This window comes from Bacillus rossius, chromosome 2 (assembly GCF_032445375.1).
Source record: "Bacillus rossius redtenbacheri isolate Brsri chromosome 2, Brsri_v3, whole genome shotgun sequence".
NCBI classification, from domain to species: Eukaryota; Metazoa; Arthropoda; class Insecta; order Phasmatodea; family Bacillidae; genus Bacillus; species Bacillus rossius.
The window spans coordinates 64,090,835-64,111,778 of NC_086331.1; the positions used below are offsets into that span (position 1 = coordinate 64,090,835).

Below are 20,944 nucleotides of genomic sequence, written 5' to 3' on the forward strand. Positions count from 1 at the left end.
AGCCTGCTAGTTATTATAACAACAAAGTTTGAGGCAAACCCAACTACCGTATTTCTAACTGTGCAACTGCTGTAAGCAAGTGAGTACACACAAATGGGTTTACGGAGTGTGAATCAAACAAACAGATAGACTACTGTTCAAAATTAAACATGAACATTAAAATTCACTTTTTTTTTCCAATCTTCAGTAAACCAGCCCAAACTGTGTTGACGCAGAGGACATACACATTTTTTAGATACTGTCTAATTGAATTAGTATTAGTAAAATGAACCGTTAGTGTTATATTTTTAATGGTAGTGTAAAGAATGAGTTCTCACACTCTATATGAGAAAGTTGTTACACAAACCTGAAATTAAGTCATACTTTAAATTAGACTAATTAAAGACCTCAATTCAAGCTTTGTTTGTAGAAGAAAAGTAAAGAATGATTCTGAAAATTGTTACACACATCACAAAAATACATCTTTATACTGAATTCAATTTTTTTGAAGTCCTCGGTTCGTTCCTTAATTGTAAAGAAAGTGTACAGTTTGATTCTTCGTTATCATACACACACGTATGTTACATCATACACATAAGTACTTATATTGAATTCAACTAATCGAGGTCCTCTGTGTGTTATTGACAACGTCCTCTGTTCATGTGTGTGTTGTGACAGTACTCAGGATGGCTGGCTACACACATAGTCCCCACAACTCACTTTAGGTTACAAGACAGCAGGTCCTCGCTCCGCAACTAGAAGACAAGGTCTCCGGACACTACCCTAGATACATGTAGGTGTGTGCCTGTGTGTCTGCCTGTGTGTATACATGCACTTATTTCACACTTATGTGATTTTACATGTTATGTTCCATTTAAAATATAATCTCAAATAAATGAATTCACAAAAATGTTGATATTTATTTAAGTTATCTAATCAAACTAAATAATTATTGGTACTTTATTCTCTCTAGTAAACAATTGTGCCGGTTCAATATCAATGGTTAGCTTTCTGGAATGTCTCAATAGCAGCATCTAACTTCATAAAAGTGCAACACATTATCCTAAATTAAATGTGGTATCTGCTTAAACCTTTGTATATACACAATAATGTATAAAAGACAGTGGAAAGAAATGGAAAGTTTAAATTAAATGAGATACGTTTACATGAGTGAATTTTAAAAAAATTCAATAAAAATATAATTAAAATAAATGCAAAGAAAAAATCTGCTACACATTTTCTAACTAAATTTCCATGAAAAATGACCAAGACAATAAACAATTAAATTCATCCTTAGTTTTGATATAACAGTTACAATTTATCCAGTGAAATTTTTTGTGCTTAAAATGCATCCGAGATGTTTGAAGCATTATTTATTGTTTTTCCATGTTCCAACATGTATTTAGTATTATTCTACTTAACACATATGATATTTTTAACTATCTATTTGCAGTGTTCAAGGCTCTTAAAAATGCTATATTGAAATGCAAAACAAAAGATTGTCATTAATTAACTAACCGCTTTTATTCGTAACATTGACATTACCAATAGGGGGCTGAATGGTTTTTCCTCTGAACTCAGCCCATGAAGTATTCTCTCAGCTTCAACTGCCTTCAGGGGCAAATCATCAACTGCTTTCTTCTGACCTATAAAATAAAAGGAATAAAATGTATCAATATATAGGAGGAATTTAATTGAAACCATTTTACAAAAAAAAATCACACAAAGCAAGCCAAGATAATATGTTTTCAAAAGCTTTATTTGTCAACCCTAGTTTTTCTGTGTGCACAAATTCTCTGCAATAATACATGTCCTTTATTCTTCACTCTATTAATAAAGATATTTCTCTCACATTCCACTAAGCATGTTTCAACCTAAACTATGCTAACCTGACAAGCTGTTGAAAACAAAGAAGAAAATCTATAAAATTGAACACCATAATTCACTTAAACAAAAGGTGAAATTATTTCCTTAAACAGGTGTCTCAAATTTGGTATGTAACCACATGACTGTGTAGCAGCGAACACCAATCCAAGTACATAATTCGAAAAACCTTGTTTCTGCTTTGTCACAAGTATAAATAATCTTAGTAAGCCTAATAAAAGAGCTCTAGGATTACAGATTTTTAAGGATGCCAATGATTCATTACCATTTATTTTATGCCTTGTACTGTAGTACATTAATTATAAAACTGTGAGAAATCAATAGGATCAATGCCATGTGGGCTAGTTTTTTAATGCAAAACTTAAATAGATGTTCCCTGCATGCCTGTCTCTCTGTGGGGTGATGTGGGGTGGCCTGCACGCTCACCGGATTTGAGTGTTTGTGACTTATTCCTGAGGGGTTACCTAAAGGAAAAGGTTTTCAAACATCGTCCTTACAGCTTGGAACAACTGAAGATGCGAATTCGGGAGGAAATCACAGCTTTACCCCTAGAAACATGCAGAAAAGCGATTAAATAGTTTCGAAATCGCCTTTCTAAATGTCTTTCCTGATGTGATCTTCAGAACTTTATAAAAAAAATTGTGATGTGTACTGATTCCAAAAATAAACAATTTCTGTAAGTTGTTCTGTTTTTTTAATAGCCCTTCCAAACCATACACACATTTGCCCCACTCTGTAGAGCCTGAATTCTGGTATCTGTTGACAAAATTTTGTGCACTTGCCTAAACTTGTGCTGCAGGCAGGGAAAATGAGGAAAAATCAGGAAATTTCAAAATGTTGGGAAAAACCAGGAACTGTCAGGAAACTTTTACTAGCTTAAAATACAAACTTTACTGCATCAGTATATACATTAATGGATCGTCTTTGTTGTTTACAAGATGTTTATAGCTACACCTGAACAACTTTGCCACTAATAATATGTTTACTCTATATGATCATGAGTTACCCCGTCTAAAGTCTATGACTACTTCCTGCTGTTTCAACTTTCAAGTAGCTTTATCTCAATCAAAAAGTTCTTGTCCCTACCGAATGGCACAATAAGCCTGAGCAAGTGAGGTATGGCGGCGGCTGCGGCCGCACCTATTGCACTCAAGACATGAGAAGTAACATACTTAAAATAAGCACCAAATAATTGGAGGTCTTTTCTTCAATCACAAATACTGATGTTCTTCTGTGGTGCTAGATGTCAGGCAAGCAGTATAAATTGGATGATTGCGCAAGCAGCTCAGCTGTCGGAGGGAGAGCAGCCAGATGGGCTTCCCTCCTGTTCGGCCCATCGCACACAAGCAAATTAAAATTGCTTTGTTTCAGATCCTTTTCTCAGATAATGAATAGGCATGCAGCGCTGCAATTATTATTCAAACCTACAAAATCTTTAGTTAATATTGCGACAGAATAAAAGTTAGAATATCAACAGTTCTAAAATACAATTGGAATGAAGTCAAACATTGTGCATAACGAAAAGTTATAGACACACACAAACACAAGAAAAAAACTATTGGATATTTTCTCTCTGCGGCTTTCCCTCCTCCTGCTGGCTCAGCAAAAGAGAAGATGAAGGCATACAGGTGGCAAGCAATGTGGGGGAGTTTACATTTACACTGTGTCAAAACTACATAAAAAAACTTGCTAAGCTCTCCATGCACCTAAAAATATTACATTTACACCAAAAAAAAAGTGGACTTTCCTGTAACTACTGGGGTGTTTAATATTTTTATTTATTTATTTAATATTTGTTGCATGCCTACCTACAGCTTATGGCCTTGGGTGGTAGGTATGATACAAACAACACAGATACATGCAGACAAAACAAAACAATACAAAATACAAGACAACAAAACAAAAACAATACACACAACATGCAACATTTAACAATTAGTAAATAATTTCTTTACTAATTTATAATGTAGGAAATAAGAGTAATACAAAAAATAATAAGTTAGGTATAGTATTTTTTTAAATTTTACTTTGCTATCTAATACAGGAAAGAACCTTGCATATTTATTGTAATTTTTAGCGATTCTGAATAAAAGACCATTTGTTTTACTTAACGTACAAATTAAAAATTGCTCAAGACTATTGAAAGTAGGTATTCTAATTCCAGTATTGTGAAGAAAATAATTAAAATTTATTGTATTTTTGTAACAATTGTGTACAAATAATGAATCTAATATTTCTCTTCTTAATAATAAGGAACCAAGAAGGGAGTGTAAATCTACATTTAGATTAATGTTACATTTTAGGTTTATAATTTTGATCAGTTTGAATTGTATTCTATTCAATTTGTCACTATCTGATTTATTAATGTTATTCCAAATCACAGAACCATATTCAAATTTAGATCTCACTAAGGATATATAAAGACTAAGTGTTGAATCTAAATTAGATGCATTAAATGTGATATATTTAATCAACGCTAACATTTTATTAGCATTTGATCTAAGTGTTTCAATATGATTGTGACAGAATAATTTTGAATCGAGCAAGATACCTAAGTCTCTGACACAATTTGATTTTGCAATAGTATGATTGTCTAGTTTATATTCAAATACAATAGGATGATATTTTCTTGAGAAGGTTATAGTGGTGGTTTTACCGTAGTTAACTTCAACGAGATTAGTCTTACACCATGAAACAACAGAAGAGATGTCGTGTTCAAGTAGGTGACAGTCATGTAATGAAGTAATTTTTCTATATATTTTTAGGTCATCTGCAAATAACAGACCAACAGAATAATTTAGTGCTTTGGTTATAACAAAAAAAATATTAAAAAGAAGGGGGGAAAGGTACTCCAGAGTTTGCCATATGTAAATCAGATTTAGTTTTATTAATAGAAACAAAGTAATTCCTATCTTTCAAATAGCTGCCAAACCATTTGATATATTTGTCACTCAATCCCATAATGGATAATTTTCTGAGTAATATTTGTTGGTTTACTGTGTCAAAAGCATTTGCTAAATCAAAATAGCAAGCATCCACTTGGCCTCGGGTTATCACTTCATAATAAATTGGATTTATGAAAGTTATCAGTTTGGTAGTAGTATATTTGCCAATTCTGAAACCATGCTGACAGTCAGATAGTTTATTTTTGAGATTGAAATCAAGGTCCTTAAATATTATTTGTCAAAAACTTTAGCAAATCCATTTAAAAGAGAAATAGGCCTATAATTCGGGACATTAAATTTGCTACCTTTTTTGTGTATTGAAGCGGCCCGCCGCCTCGTTTGTCGTTACGTCACAGCCTTCCCAGCCCTCTCTCCTCTCTCCTCCTTTCCCTGTGAGTTTGTTTCCCCCCCTCCTCCTCTTTTCAGCTTCCCCGCCGAAGCTCTCCGACCGCAGCGTGCTCTATGCGAGGTTTTATAAGCAGCTGTCCGCTTTGCCTCTTTAGCTTACCATACTTTGAGCTGTGATAAGCATGTGATCAGTCAGTTTGTTAGGCAGTGACGGCGCCGAGGGAGAGACTGCTGTGGTTTATTTTCATCAAAATGTTTTTGCTCGCACGAGATGGCCGTGTGGTAAAGTAGCTACAGTTTGCTCCGAGGATCCCAGCGTTTAAAGCATGCAGGTTTGTCTTTGAATGGCTGCTGGGACCTCGATGGTTCACATATTCCAGGTTCTTGTCCCTCTTTTAATGCCGCGGTTTGCATTGCCGTCCGTTCATGCCTATTGTCTCCTGATGTCGTTGTCCCTAATTTTTTAAGCACCATAAAAGCCTGTATCAAGAGTTGCCTGCCTGAGTGACTTTGCTATGCTTTTGTCTTTCGTATTTGTTTCTCGCCACGTCTAGGGTAAGTGCTCCCTCAGGCCGTGCACTTGTTACGTATGGGGAGCTCGTGGTTCGTAGGAACCTGTAAATGGCCATGCCGGCCTTGATATCTAATCTACATGTTACGATTCTTTTATTATTTTTAATATTTTCTTTTGTAACTTGCTTGTTGTAGCTCCGCGTGGAGCACATTGGTACTCTATGTAATATTTTGTTAGATCCTCGTATAAATTGTAAAGTAAACCTAAATTCCTGTATCATGTATGTGTGTTTCCTATGCACGTAGCTTGTATCATTTTAGAGGTAGTATTCGCTGGTGTGCTATGGAATGCTTCATTATTGGGCAACGCACATGTTATTTAACTTAAAATGGGTAAAATGTATGACCGTTTAGGCTCATGAGAATTGAGGTTGCATCACGAATGTGTCACATACTTAATGAACTTTGGCTGTGGCCTTATTGGAGCATATGTTGGTGAAGAAATTATCTGAACATAATTATTGTCCTCTTTTTGTGTCCTTGTGGAACAGCGTAATCTCATGTTGTATTTTGTATGTAATTTGTGAATGTTCATGGAAATATTTATAAAAGAACACAATTCGATTAAACGTATTATTCTTATTCTTCCCATTTATATTAATCTTATATTTTGTTTTTACAAGACACGCTCTGCTAGGTACCCTTAATAGAAAGGGTGAAATTATAGTCCAATACTGATATTACGGAGTTGTAGGGACCTGTCGAATGCCGTGTGTAGCTTGGTGTGAATAGTATGGTGTTTTGTAAACTAGTTTGTTCACACCACGCTGCAGTATAAGAATGACCTTGGCAGTTTTCCATATAATGGGGTAGATGCTGTTTTTAATACTGCTATTGAAAATGATAAACTGAAGGATAGGAACAAAAACCAGAGAGCATCCTTTTATTATGAAATTAGGAATACCATCTGGACCTGTTGACATAGTAGATTTCAAGGATTTGATTCCCCAAAGTACAAGACTCTCAGTAGTAGTGGACATAGGAATGGAGCAAGCAGTATTATCAGATATCAAAGGAGTGCTGTTATTGGCTGGATTTACATATTCGCTAGAAAAGTAGTTCACAAAACTGTTTGCAATACAAAATGTGTCGTTAGTAACAGTACCATTGGCCTTGAGAGAGAATGGCTGATTGTATCCTTCTTTCATGATTTTTATGTAATGCCAATTTTTTTTTGATTTTGTTGTTTAGAGTTTGTAACCAAAAATTTTTCTCTCTTGAAATTAGATTTTTAGCCTCTTTACATTTCTATGAAAATAGAGCATAGTAATAAGGATTCATGTTTCTTTTGTATAATTTATGAAAATGTTTTTTATGTTTTAATCTTCGTATAAGTAGCTTTGAGTACCAATGCGGGTAACTATAAGAGGAACTCTGTACCACAGAAGTAAAGGAAACAATGTTCATTTTTTAATATAATAACTAAAATATTTTTTTAAGGTTTTAATTTTATTATACTGGTAAATACTGTATTTGTAAATAAATAAGTGTCAAGCTTCTGCTCTTAAGGCGATTGGTGCATGGAAAATATTGTGACGAAACTAATTGAACAGTACATATTTACTATTATTTCTTCTTTTTAAGTAATGAATATATATTAGTTAATTTTAAATAAATTTTTAACTGAGTTATGGGCTTGTAAACGTATTTATTTTTCTGCTGAACCTACAATAAAATGAGAAAACTTAAAGAACATTAATATAAAGAGTAGTTTAGGTAATAAGTGTACAAACAAACTGCCGTAACGAGAATCAGATAAAAAATTATTTTTGGTTGTTAAATTTGCAGTTAAGTCTTTAAAATATCCATGGCTCATTGCTAGTCTATTTTAAAAGATATTTAAAAAATGAATTTAAATGAAATTGAAAAGATACTAGGTGGTATAACACTGAATTGGGTATTTATTCTCATATTTTTTGGTTTTGACACGATCTGACTCAAAACACGTATACTGGAGTGGTAGCTTTAGCACTGTGTGTAAAACTTTCATTGCCGGAATAAATGTCCGCGACGTGGCGCTGAGGTGCGACAGTTTCTGGAACTACCATACCTGCCAACCTTGGCTAGTCAAAAAGAGGGAGGTTTTTAGTTTCCCCCGGGAAAATTTTGATTTGAAGGTGCAAGATGGTGCTATTTAACCGTTTTTCGAAGTAAAAATTGAAAATTAGATGGAAATTTTTATGGGGCTAGTTGCTATTTTTAAGACCTATTTTCTGCACTATTTTTTACACCCACTCTTTACACCCACTGGAGCATTGTGGAAAGCAATGCTCCGCGATCTAAATTAATCCAATACAAGTTTGGCAATATTTAAAGCAATGAAATCACTATTCAATTTAGAAATTCACAACACAGAACTCTCAATCTTTTGTATCTCATTATTGTCGCAAGTAACCACCACAGAATACAGTTTGGCATTTCTAGAGGCAAGTTTGTTTCAACACCAAACTCAAAGAAAAACACACCGGATACCAAATAACAATCAATGGCAAAAATTAATTTAGATAATATAACTCTTAGTTACTTACAGGTAGTTTTAACTTGGCTGATAAATTACTTCTTCAAGCTTTCTCTGGTTGCAGATTTAGCTTTCTTCAGGAAAGCAGAGTCAAATTGTTGTTCATAGCAGCATCCCTGTTGCCTTGATTTTACCATCAATCTGTCTAATGTCTCATTAGACATGGATGACCTAAACTGTGTCCTTGACTTTCGTACCTGGCTGAATATTCTCTCAGATTCAGCATTGCTGCGGGAAATTGTCAAAATTGCCAGAATAACCTTAGACAGTTTTTCATACTTCAAACTTCCAGATGCACTTTTAATTTTTCCCACCAAACTCCACTGAATATCAATCCTTTCTTCTTTCTTGATGGCTTCATCAAGATCTTCCAGTTGAAACTGACAAAACTCAGACTGCAAATCATCAATGGCAGAATCTAAAACCTGGTCTTCATAACTTAACATGAATGGAAATTTATTTACAAAAAATGTCAAACTGGAGAATGATGCAATACAAACATTATTAATGTGGGCTACCTTAGCATTGATTAAAACTTTATCATTGAAGGGAAATTTGTGAAGCATGTAATCGCACGTACAAAATACGCCCTAACAGACGAGTAAAAATTGACTTTTCTTCAGGTTTAACGTCACACACTGCCCTAGAAGTAGAATTTCCAATTGTAATGTCATTATCTTCTTTTTGGTTCATTCTCTTGTGATAGTCAACCTTCAACAATGATGAAGAGTTTTTAACAACAGTAGGTTTCACAAATCTTGTAATGACATCTTTGAACAATTCTATTAGAATACAGCGTAACAAGTGAATTTGTGGTTTCTGCGATTGCAAAACCACATTTGGTTTTTCAAATACTGGCAACGTATTCTGAAGGAACAGACAAAACGATTTATTTAGTTGCCGTGTAAGGAACATCAATAATCTCTCTTCTCTTAAAAGATTACATGAACTATTTCCACTTTTTTGTGCAGGGTGGAATTTTGTTACTTTTGGCTCTGGAACTGGTGATTCAGAACTTTGTTTCAAGCTAGAACATTTAACTGAAGTTTGGCTATCAGAAGAGGCAGCTTTGGACATTTTTGGTATCCTGTACGAATCTAATTGTCCCGACTTTTCATGTGGACGTGAAGACTTAACCTCAAAATTGAAATAACTAGCTAGGGGGTCCCACTGTTGCAGCATTCTTGACAAACATTTCCCTAGCGAGAGCCAGCGAGTGCAAACATGTTTTAACATTTTTTTTACATCTGTGTCATGCAATACTTGACCCTTTTTTCAAGATAAAAATAAATATCTACTAATATCTCATCAACTTTGCAAGGAAGAGTTGCTGCTGCCTTTTCTGCAGCCAAATTGATTAAATGACAAGCACAACCCACAAAAAACAAATTGGGCATTTCTTTTTTTAAGTGTGCTGCTGCCCCGTTTTTCAAGCCTATCATTACAGGAGCATTATCAGTGCTGAATGATATGCAATTTTGAAGTTTAATATTCCGTGACCTCAAAGACTGTATGACCAATGCTGCAATATTAACTCCAGTAGAGTCTCCAGACAGTACAGGTACACAAAGCACTCAACTTTCCACCTTACCTGCTTCACTGCTGTAATAACTTACAACGGGGTATAATTTTGAATCGCTATCGTTACTCCCATCTGTCGCCACAGAGAATGCACCGTTTTTTAACATCTGCACAAGTTTTTCTTCTTCCGTTTTTGCCATTTCAGATATAATTGCTGTCGTTTTTGTACGTGCACAGCCAAATTGTTGAGCTATAGCACTATCAGGGAACATTTTGCGAAACAACAACCCAGCATGATCTGAACAACTAACAGGGAGATTGTGTTCTAAAACAAAACACGTAAACAAGCACTCGGCATTCGTAACACTTTCTTCTTGCCGGCTTGCACTGCCACAAAAGCTTAACTTCTTGTTTGCATCAACACAGCGTACATTATCTTGATATATCTTGGTTTGGATGTGTTTCACGACGTCCCACCTTCCCCCATGCGATACAGCAAATTCACAACGACACAGCGAACAAAAAGCAAAATGATCTCCTTTTATGGAAGTTAAAATACAAGGAAACTTGTCACTGTAAGCTTTCTTGTATACAGTCAAGTATTTAGTCACTTTCTTTTCCGCCATGTTACTTGAGGTATGGAACCTTACTTGCTGCTTCAACTGCGTAATTCATTTCATAAACACATTCGCCGTGCAATTAATTTTGTAAACATATTGATATTTATCACGACACGAACTACCATAGATGACCAACTAAAAAAAACCCAAGTTGCACAAAGCATGTAAGAAGGTCAAGAATGCAAGATTTCTATTGGCAAATTATTTTAAGCGCTGATTACGGGTTGGCTACGCCCTTCGTGTTCTAGCCGAAGTGAGACGAACGTTACCGATCGCCAGGCTGTTAAGACAGCTGTGCGAGCGCCACAGCGCAGCGCCGAGCACATGGAGAAACATAACCTTGATACCTGATACCGGCCATTTCTAGTGCCGCTAAGCGAAAGGAAGCAAAAGCGGCAGATTCAAAGGCAAAAGCGGGAGGGCAGGAGGCTACACACAAAAGAGGGAGACTCCCGCCTAAAGCGGGAGGGTTGGCAGGTATGAACTACATAGTCCGGCGGAGCCCAGCACGGCCGCTGCTGGGCGTGGGAAGAGGATGGGATGGGAAAGGAAGATGAGAACCTTTCAAGGGGGGGGGGGGGGGGGAAGGGCTTAATGGTGTATAGCGGGATACAATGTCAGTGATAACAGGAGAGCGGCGAAGACACGTCACTTCAGCAAAATCCGTAAAAAAACTAAACGATTGAAATGCATAAAAAGATTGAAGGAAAGAAACAACTTGTTAATGCTGGTTTCAACTCTGCTGAAAAATAAAATTGTAAGCTTTTTAAGTGTTTTAAGTGTTGCACATTGTGTATTTATTATATTGTAACGTCACGTTTTTTTTCTAACTGTACAAAAGTGCTCATATTATAAATTAATCCTATAGGACATCCAGTTTAACAGATGATGGTCCTGCTACTGCTACACAGAGGGAAACTTCTGCCTGTGTGCCATCTGAATGTCAAGGCAATCATGACGACACCACCAGTGCTAACGGCCAAAACATAATGTAGTAGGAAATTTAATTACATAATTTCGTACAGTGCTTGTTACCCAAGTATGATGTGGGGATCATAGTGCTTGTTCCATAACACAGCATAGATCATGGTTTCAAGTCCCACTTCTGACTAAGGTGTCTGTGGCTACCTTAGGGTAAGTTAGTGTTAAGTACTCCTCCAATTAGGTTAACATAATTATAACTGAGACAGTAATAAGCAAAAAAAAATCCTTTAAAAGGGTGAAATGTCCCTTAAAATATTCCTAAATACATAAACTCTGTGTTTATTTGTTTTCAACTGCACTTAATTTAATTTTTTGTTTTAACAAATTATTCTGCGTACACTGAAAAAAGAAAAGGGACGAGTACTAATATAAAGGTAGAGTATATTAACATTTTAGTAAAGTTATTTTTAAATAAAACTACAATTTGGGTAATTTTACAGAAATTATTTCCAAAACTACTAACGCTTTCATAAAAATATGTTCGAGTTTATCTTAAATTACACCTAAAATTACCTCACTTGTCGCAAAGAAACAGTATGTCTGAAAAAAAAACCTTTGCCTACCGGAATTAAGTTACTAATAAAGTTACGAACGTCTATTATTAATACGCACAAACAGTTGGTTCTCTCAGTACAACAAAAAAACTTCTAGATAAGTTTGTAAATAGAATTTTCAACAATGTAGAATATTTCATCAATTAAGAATTGATAATGCAAGAGATATTGCGCTTTGGTTAATGAATATTAGAGTATGCATGTATTCAATTTATGTTTATGTTATACAATATATGTGCTTTAATATGTAGCTGCATATGTAGCTACATATGTGTGTTTATACATACAAAAGTTATGTACCTTTTATCAAGTACTAGCTGCCCGACCCGGCTTCGCACGGCTATACTAATGGAAAAATATTAAGCCACATCTCCCATTTACAGTAATGGTAAATAAAAAAAATTCAGTGAAAGTTTATTACAATGCTGTATAATGTACCGGAGAGAAAATGAATAGCACCGATGGTTTCCCGACTCGTGCACGCAACGTACAACTGATGTACCCGTACTTCGCTACGGCAGTCTACAGGCAGATCACTCTTGCGCCGCTCATTATACATGCCCCTCCTTGTGGGTACGCCACTGCCACGCGATGCCCGTTGCCATGGAGACGCAGAGGGCATGAACAATGCAAAATCCTGTTCTCATGCAGACAAAGTACCCACTGTTGCCTGTTTTTAACCACCCATGGGATCTAATTTTCGGAAAATGTCATCCTGCGTAACATAAGGAACATTACTGTGAAGTTCAAGTCTGCAAAATATATACTTGAAAAAAAAAAAAGGGGGCAATAAAAAAACAAATTAAACACAGAGAGAGGAAAAAAAACAATAGTTTAGGTTTGCGATTTAAAATGATAAAAAGTATTTAAATACTAATTGAACTCTTATGAGGGTACTGATTGATTCGTTGTTAATATCACACGGGTGTTTTTTACTTGTATGGGAAAATTAAGAATGATAAGGCATCTAGTGCGTGGCAACAATGTTAATAGGCAATAGGAAATAAACTTCTAGCGCCTGCCGCATTGTCAACACACACTTCGTACATGTACTGCATGTTGTATCTAACCCCTCCAACGTATTTGATTCTAAATTGGACTTTTAGTAAGGATCCGTAATCAGGGTGTCTACTGAGTTACAAAAATAAAAATTAGTGACTTTTTCTTGACTTTTTCATGACAATTTTTACCGAAGTGTGACCACGAAACTTGTCAAAATTGTATAATTTTTAAATGTTATAAAATTAAGTGTAGCCTATACCTTACATGAAAAATAAAATGAAAAATTGAACCTTTGCTTTTCTTTATCAAAATGTAAAGGCTTATGTGCCGGAAAAAAGACTTAAGTTAAGCCTACAAATCAAGGTTAGTTTGAAACTTAATTGAATATATATAATTAGATCGCTTTCCCGCATGCCAATTTTTCGTCGCACTTTAAGCGCTAAAACACGTTAACATTTGTTGGCAAACATTTTCAGCACATTATATCATAAAAAATATTACAATTCCATTCCGTAGCACTTTAACCTCTTCGAAAATGATTTCAGTTGGAAAATAAAATGTGGCGGCAATTTAGGGATTTTATGTTTTGTAATTTGTAAACATAGTCGTTAACAAAACCAAAACACGAAATACATCACACATTTTGTGCACAAATGTTTGGCTTTATTTTATCCCAGCGAAACATAAATTTACTTTTCGTACACACAAGCAAACAGTAAACAAACGAACTCAACGCTATAAGTTCGATTATGAACGATCGCCATTTGGCTAACAATTATCGATATGGACGCGGGTCGCGCGCATTGACGCCTTGAAAGCTACAATCGATTATGCGCGATCGTTGTGCGCTCTGTAGAGTAAGAATGAAACTGACTACGCGGTGGCTGCCACGGAACGAATACTTTCCTTTTTTTAAGCGTGTAAGATACGAGAATTGAATATATTACGTTTTCACTGCATTCTAATGGACTTTCTTTTAAATAAAGAAGAGCAAATCGCTATTATTAAAATTTTCTCGACATTCTATGTGAAAATTATGACGTTGTACGTAGGAGAATAAAAGCTACAAGCAACATTTTAAACGGGATTTTAAAGCAAACGTCTTATGGCGAAAATGGCGGGACTGGCCTAGTTAAACACGGGAAATGTATTGTGTGGGAACATCTTAAGCGATGATTTTCCTGAAAATGCAAGATGCCAAAAGCACAAAAATATGGTATATACAAGATCAGTGCACAAGAAATACACATTAGCCTTGTAATTAATTTTTTCGTGACTTTTACCAAAATATACTTAAAAATGGTGACTTTTTCGGGACTTTCGTGACCTTTTACAACATTCGTGACTTTCGTGACTTAGTAGACACCCTGCTAATGTTATTGATAATATAATATAGCCTATAGCCTTCCTCGATAAATGTACTATCCAACACTGAAAGAATTTTTCAAATCAGACCAGTGGTTCCTGAGATTAGTGCGTTCAAACAAACAAACAAACTCTTCAGCTTTATAATATTAGTATAGATTTGAATGCAGTGTGGATTCATCTATCCTCCAAAGCAGAATTTATTTTTCTTCATCAAGAAAATCAGCAATATTAAAAATTATCTTCTTGACTGTGTATGTATTTACATGACACACAGAATTAATAAAAATACCTACAATACACTTTTCATATAAACTGGTAGCCATTGTAGATTGTAAAAAAACTGTTTTACCCACTTCAGTGAGAAAGTACAAAGCAAATAACTTATCAAAAATAAATAAAATAAAATCAGCTACATGTCAGCACTCAAACATTAACAGTCATTGATTAAACAATCCCAGACAACTTGCTGAAGTGCACAGAAAAATAGCAGATCCTAAGACTCCCACACATTGGACAACCTGTATATCTTCTATGAGATCACCCTACAGTAAAAATTTAGATGATGCAATATATTACATTACCTACATTTAAGCAAGAAGATGCAACATTATGCAAAATGAGTGAACAAACATTAATTGTACCATAACTTTTCTTCAAACATTTTCTTCTTTTCATTTGTATTTTTCATATATAAGCCTACAGTATATATATATATATACATATATATATATATATATATATATATATATATATACATATATATATATATATATATGCATTTCCACCAAGGCTAAATATTACATTTTTCCAATAAAATTTTTACTACATATTTCCTTTTACAAGTACAAATTATTTTGTAAACCTAAAACTGATTTAGAACTTGCTTTTATAAAGAAGGAAGGTAAATATCCACAAATTTTATTTCACCATTGTGTAGCAAATTTTGTGCTCTTTCTAATGGTACCATGCCCTAGATTGTAAAAATTAGTAGAAAAAGTTATAAATTGGATTACTGAACTGATATTTACAATTTTTGGTAATTCATTTTTTCCACTTCTAAAATAAATTTCACGTATTCTTGGCATTCAATTACATTTTATGAGTGATATTTGAAATCTATGTAAAATTCTGAGTAAGTATGGTGAATTTCATGATTCTACATTAATAACTTTTATTATAAATGCAAGATGAAGCAAGATGTGTCACTCGACTTTGATTGCGGATTAAAAAATTCCACCAAACACAGGGAAACTTTGAAGGGCTTTAAATTCCAAACTAGAGCCAATATTCTAAAAAAGAAAAATATGAGTTCTTATATTTGTCTTAAGATTCCATGTACCAAATTTTATCCAAATCAGAGATGGTGGGTGGATACCCCTGGATGATATGGCAAGGAATGCCCCGGAAAACAGTGTGGAGGAAAGAGGGCATGGGGGCACGGGGTTGGCGAGACCATGCCACCCAAAGGTATGCGTGTGACGTCAGTGGCTGTGCAGGACCACCAAGCTGATCAGGTAACTGGCACGCGTTGTGCCCTAGCCTTCCACATTCGTAACTATATTCCCCCTCAATCACCACCTTATATTTAGGATTCCTACTTTGAAGATTTAACTGTTAATTTTGCAAATTACCTTGATGATGTTCTCATAATGGGCGATTTCAATATTCCAGGTGTTGACTGGGTAAACGGATATACTTTTAACATTTCTCAAACAACAATGATAACCAAAGCTCAGGCCCTAATTAAAATCATTCTCTACTAATAGGTCTGTCTCAATTTATCTTTGTAAAAACCAACAAAAATCTATTAGATCTATGCCTATATAACTTGCTTATTTAACATCAAACTTGATATTTTAAGTAGTACAAGTACAACAAACACTTCTTGTAGAGACTATTTGGGTCTATTTAATGCAATGCAGGAGCATGACTGGTCATATTATTATAATCTGAAAAATGTAAATTGAATGGTTAATTACTTAACTGGTTTATAAATAATTATATACAGATATCCAAAAAAAACCTCAACCAACTATCCATATTTGTATTTGAAAGAACACATTACCACTTTAAAATATATTTTTTAAAAATTTTCATAAATTATACAAACATAATTTAAACCATAATATACTTTATTTTCTAAAAAAAATTTAAAATGGCCAAGTTACTAATTACCAGAGACAAAAAACATTTGGCTAAAAAATATCAAAAAATAACATTAAAAATAACATTAAAAATAACATTAAAAATAACCCAAAAAAATTCTGGTTTTATGTTAAAATCATAATAAATGGCTACGACCAGCCGTTATCTCTCAAGATTAACGGTCTGGTCACTAATGATCTATTAAGTATCTAACTGCTTCGCTAACTACTTGTCTAGTGTATAAATTTCCCTCAAGCACCAATCCCATGTTATCAACTCCTCTTACTAATTGTCCTATTCCTCTGTTTAATATCAGTTAAAGTGAAATATTGTGGGGTTATGAAATCCTAAAAGCATCTACGCCTATGGGTCCTGATACTAATCCTAATTTTATTATTAAAGGTTGTGCAAACCTTAGTGCCCCACTTGAAGTATATTTTTAACTTAAGTATACAAAATAGTGTTTATCCCAATCAATGGAAAACTGCTAAAATTATACAATACATTAAAAATGCAGCAAGTTGGATATATAACTATAGCCATATATAACTTTTAAAGAATTTTATTGATTACATACTAAAGGTATTATAACATTCCAATATATTGCTAATTTCTAATTAAATTCTAATTTATAATTAAATGTTATTACTGATTGGTGTAAATCCCATAGTTAATCCTAACTATGGTAAACTATTATAACTTTGACTAGAAAATTTCACATGATTAATTTTATTTATAAACAAAAAAATGAGACACCAAATGCAAATTTGTCAAAGATTTAGGTCTCATTCTCGACTCCAAATTACTTTTTAAATACCGGATTGAATCTATTACAGCTAATGCCAAAAGAACACTTTAACTGATCATATACTTATCTCATTTGCTTCTAATACTGACTCAATCATGTATCTTTATATTTTCAGTGAGATTAAAATTAGAATATAATTCCATTATCTGGAACAATTTAAGTACCTAATTCTAATAGTCTCAAAATTGACATTAAAACCAAATTAACAATATAAATAATTTACAAACTACAATTTAGCTCTACAAGCAATATTAGGCTCTTTAGGAACTAGAAGCAACATTTTAGACAAAATTTGTAACTGCTAATACACAAATGGTTGGAAATATTTACTTAAAAATTCCTACTTTCAATAAAGGTACACTTTCATCCTTTATTATGTAATATGAGTCAAAATAACCAAATTTTATATAGATTAGTAACTAATTTTAACATAATCGTGTATTTCCAATATTAGAAAAAGAAGCTAGTGTTCGAACCTTACAAGCTTATTTTAATCAAATTTTGTTTTTAATCTATTCATATTAATTCTAAATGTTAAAACAACCCAATGTATTTGCTTGTAATATCATATCATCTATTTAATAGCTATCTTAGTTATTAACTATTGTAAGGGTGGATGTATTGTATTAATGCATTTCTTTCTTTTTTCTAATTGTATACATTTTTAATATCTCCATTAGCTATTACATTTTGTTAAGTCCTTTTTGTCTTTATCAATGATTTTTGCTTATCTTTGTTTTTTTCCATTTCTGTTAAAGTGTTTTGTTTGTTGTTTGTTATTATTTTTGTACTTAGTTTGTAATAAGTATGGTGTCATCCAATTTGGCTCTCTGCTGTTGGTAGGCATTTCACAAATTTAAAAAAATAAATAAAGTAAAATTGCTGTAGAATAGTCAAAAACCAATAAGCTAACATTTTATTAAATAAAAAAAAATGATAATAGTAAAACATAGCCAATTGGTGGTAAGCATGCATCATTCTTTTAAAATTTGTGGACTGAGAGTAATGGTTAGATAATTGGCCACAAATTAATTACTAACTTAACTAGGTCTACAGTAATCTTAGGAGCTTACCTGATTTACTGTAAGAACATAAACAAAATTTTTACATCTAGAACCATAGGGCAATCCCAGATATCACCAATGTTTATTATATGGTCAAAAGAAAGTAAGGGGTCATTCCACGCCAAATCATCAGCAAAAAAATTATTTGTAACCCACCCATCTCAGAATTTGATGAAACTTGGTGTACTTTATCTATGATTTTATGAACACACATAAATTTTTATAACATTGAGTAACCATTTCTGAGCTACAGGCACTTAAAGCTGGGCCTGCTTGTGGTAAAATGTGTATTTCCTGAAACCACCCTGACTGAAAGTTTTTCTAATTTTTTCCCCTCCTAATCACAATTATGCACCGATTTAGCTGAAAATTTTGAAGTCTACTAAGATTTTAATGCAGATCCTGTTGTATTGCAATTAGTGTTTTAATATCAACATCATAGTCAAAATTTACTTCAAAGTTTAGAAAAGTAATTTTTTGATAATTTTACAGGCAGTATGAAAAACCTCTACAACTTTTTTCTGTCACAAGATAACCTCACTAAACCATATACCATTGCAAAGAGGATATAATTCTATTTTGAGGCACGAGGGGTGTTACAACTTGGTAGAGCGTGCTGGGCCCATAACCCAGAGGTCCGTGGATCGAAACCACGCTCTGCTACCAAGTTGTAACACCCCTCGTGCCTCAAAATAGAATTATTTGGAATTAATTAAAAGAGCCTTGGAAACAAGCTGGAATAAAAAATACGTTAAATGAAATGATTTACCAGAGGCGACACGAGGTGGGAACAAACACAATTTAGGAACTTCCTGTAACAAGCAAAGGGGAAGTTGGGGGATCGTTATAATCAATAAAATAAAAACTACACGATTAACTTGATCTATAGTTTCCCTGTTTTATTTGCCCTGATGAATATCATGTTTCAATTATTTTAACATACATACAAAAGATTTAACAATTTTCCAAGATTAACAAAAGGAACACGAAATTGGGGCCAGCCCGGCTTACTGAGAATAATTTACATTTTTAGTTTGAACTATAAACATTTGCATTGTGAGTTTTACACCCAAAGTTGGATGGATCCGATGATTACATTGATAATAAGTTCTATTTGTTTTACATTTTCCTTGGGAAAAACACTGGTCGCTGGTGGGTTGGTCGTCCGCTTAAGATAGTTCGTAGCTCGGTAAGGGGGAAATGTTGAATTTACATTACCACCCGGGGTCTTCAAACGATCACTTCGGGTGGTAGAAAAGTTTCTTCTAATGTTTCTTCCCACGGAACAGGGAAGGGGGGGAGGCCACGAGATGAGAGCATCAATCTCTCCCGGTCATCGAACCCTGTCTGCAACAGTCCAAATCAAAACTGATTAGAACTGGTATACAGGCAGTCTATGGGGCAGAAAATGCCCGGAAAAAAATTTAAAGGGAAAAAGGAGGGTTCGCGAATTATCACTCACCAAAACAGGGGAGTTGCCCAGCACGCTGCAGTCGTGGAGTCAGCCAGGCTCGGGAGCTCGCGAATTGCGCGGCAGGACGCGGATGATTTCTTCATAATAATAAATTTCAAAGAGAAAAATTTCTAAGGCAAATAACTAAACTATGCAGACAGACTAATCTACTAAAATGGACTTGAGGGATAGCATCCCTTATACAAGGCGACTACATATTCGTTAACGGTCGGATGAAATCTACCCGATTCGCCGATACTCGATGGAGGTCTGTCTGCAGCCGCGACGCGAGTTGATCTGTCTCGCGGTAAACGGCGTCTCGTAATTAAAAAGTGCCCACCGGCTCTAACAGGTGGAAGGGGGGGTGTCTGGCCCGCCGAAAAATACCGAACTTGCCGAACGCGGGCGGAAAAAAAACTCTAGCAGGAGTCTTGAAGTTGGCCACACTGGGCGACCGTAGAGAACTCTGTCGGAGGCGGCTGAGTTGAAAAGAATCGACTCGCGCCGGGCGTCCATTTAACTCAAGGGAGAGCGGTGCTGCTCTCTGGTGCCCTAGAGGGTAGGCAAGCGGAGAAGTTCGCGACTTGGCCGCTAGGAAGCGCTTGTGATCAGTTTTGGCGCACTCGCTTTTGCGAGAAGACCTTGAGAACGGTCACTGGTGTCCAGGGGGTTACGACCGGTCATTGGTCTTACTTGGAACTGAGAAGGGGGGGAGGTGGGGTAAAATGCAACGCTGATGGGAAACTACGCCCCGTCGTGGCTACAGAGGGGCGAATATAACACTACGACGTGATGAAAAAGGCGAATCTCAGCTCGTCTCTGCGAACTGGTCGCCTGCAAGCTACAGCCTTGCCATGCAGTTAGGGTCACGAAGGGAAATGATATTACACGCTTGAGGCGTGACTGAAGGTGGGGGAAATATTAGCCAGAATGCTAGCCTAGCATGAGGCTGGGAAAGAAAATCAGCTCGCCTCTGAGAACAGAGGCTGAGGGCCTGGCCGTGAAGAAAATAAGATGAGAGAAAAAAAAATAATAATATTTCCAAAATATTTCAGATTACAAAATTTTTAAATAAAACGTGCCTAAATACTTAATACACGGCACAAATTGTAATTTTCTCTTGGCAATTACACAAGTGAGCTTATTAAAATAATTTATTCATTGTTAAGTTTTGTTAA

General features: G+C 34.8%; 1 protein-coding gene across 4 annotated transcripts in view; it reads right to left on the minus strand.

Moving 5' to 3' along the window:
- The window catches only part of LOC134529332 (ras-related protein Rap1), a 221,888-nt gene that overhangs the window by 190,874 nt on the left and 10,070 nt on the right, over positions 1-20,944 (minus strand). For 2 of the 4 annotated variants that reach the window (XM_063363287.1, XM_063363288.1), the window contains exon 2: positions 1,525-1,625. The gene's annotated coding sequence lies outside the window, so the exon portion shown is untranslated. Of the gene's footprint in view, positions 1-1,497; positions 1,626-20,944 lie in introns of all 4 variants that reach the window. The other 2 variants (XM_063363289.1, XM_063363290.1) reach the window with 1 other exon arrangement.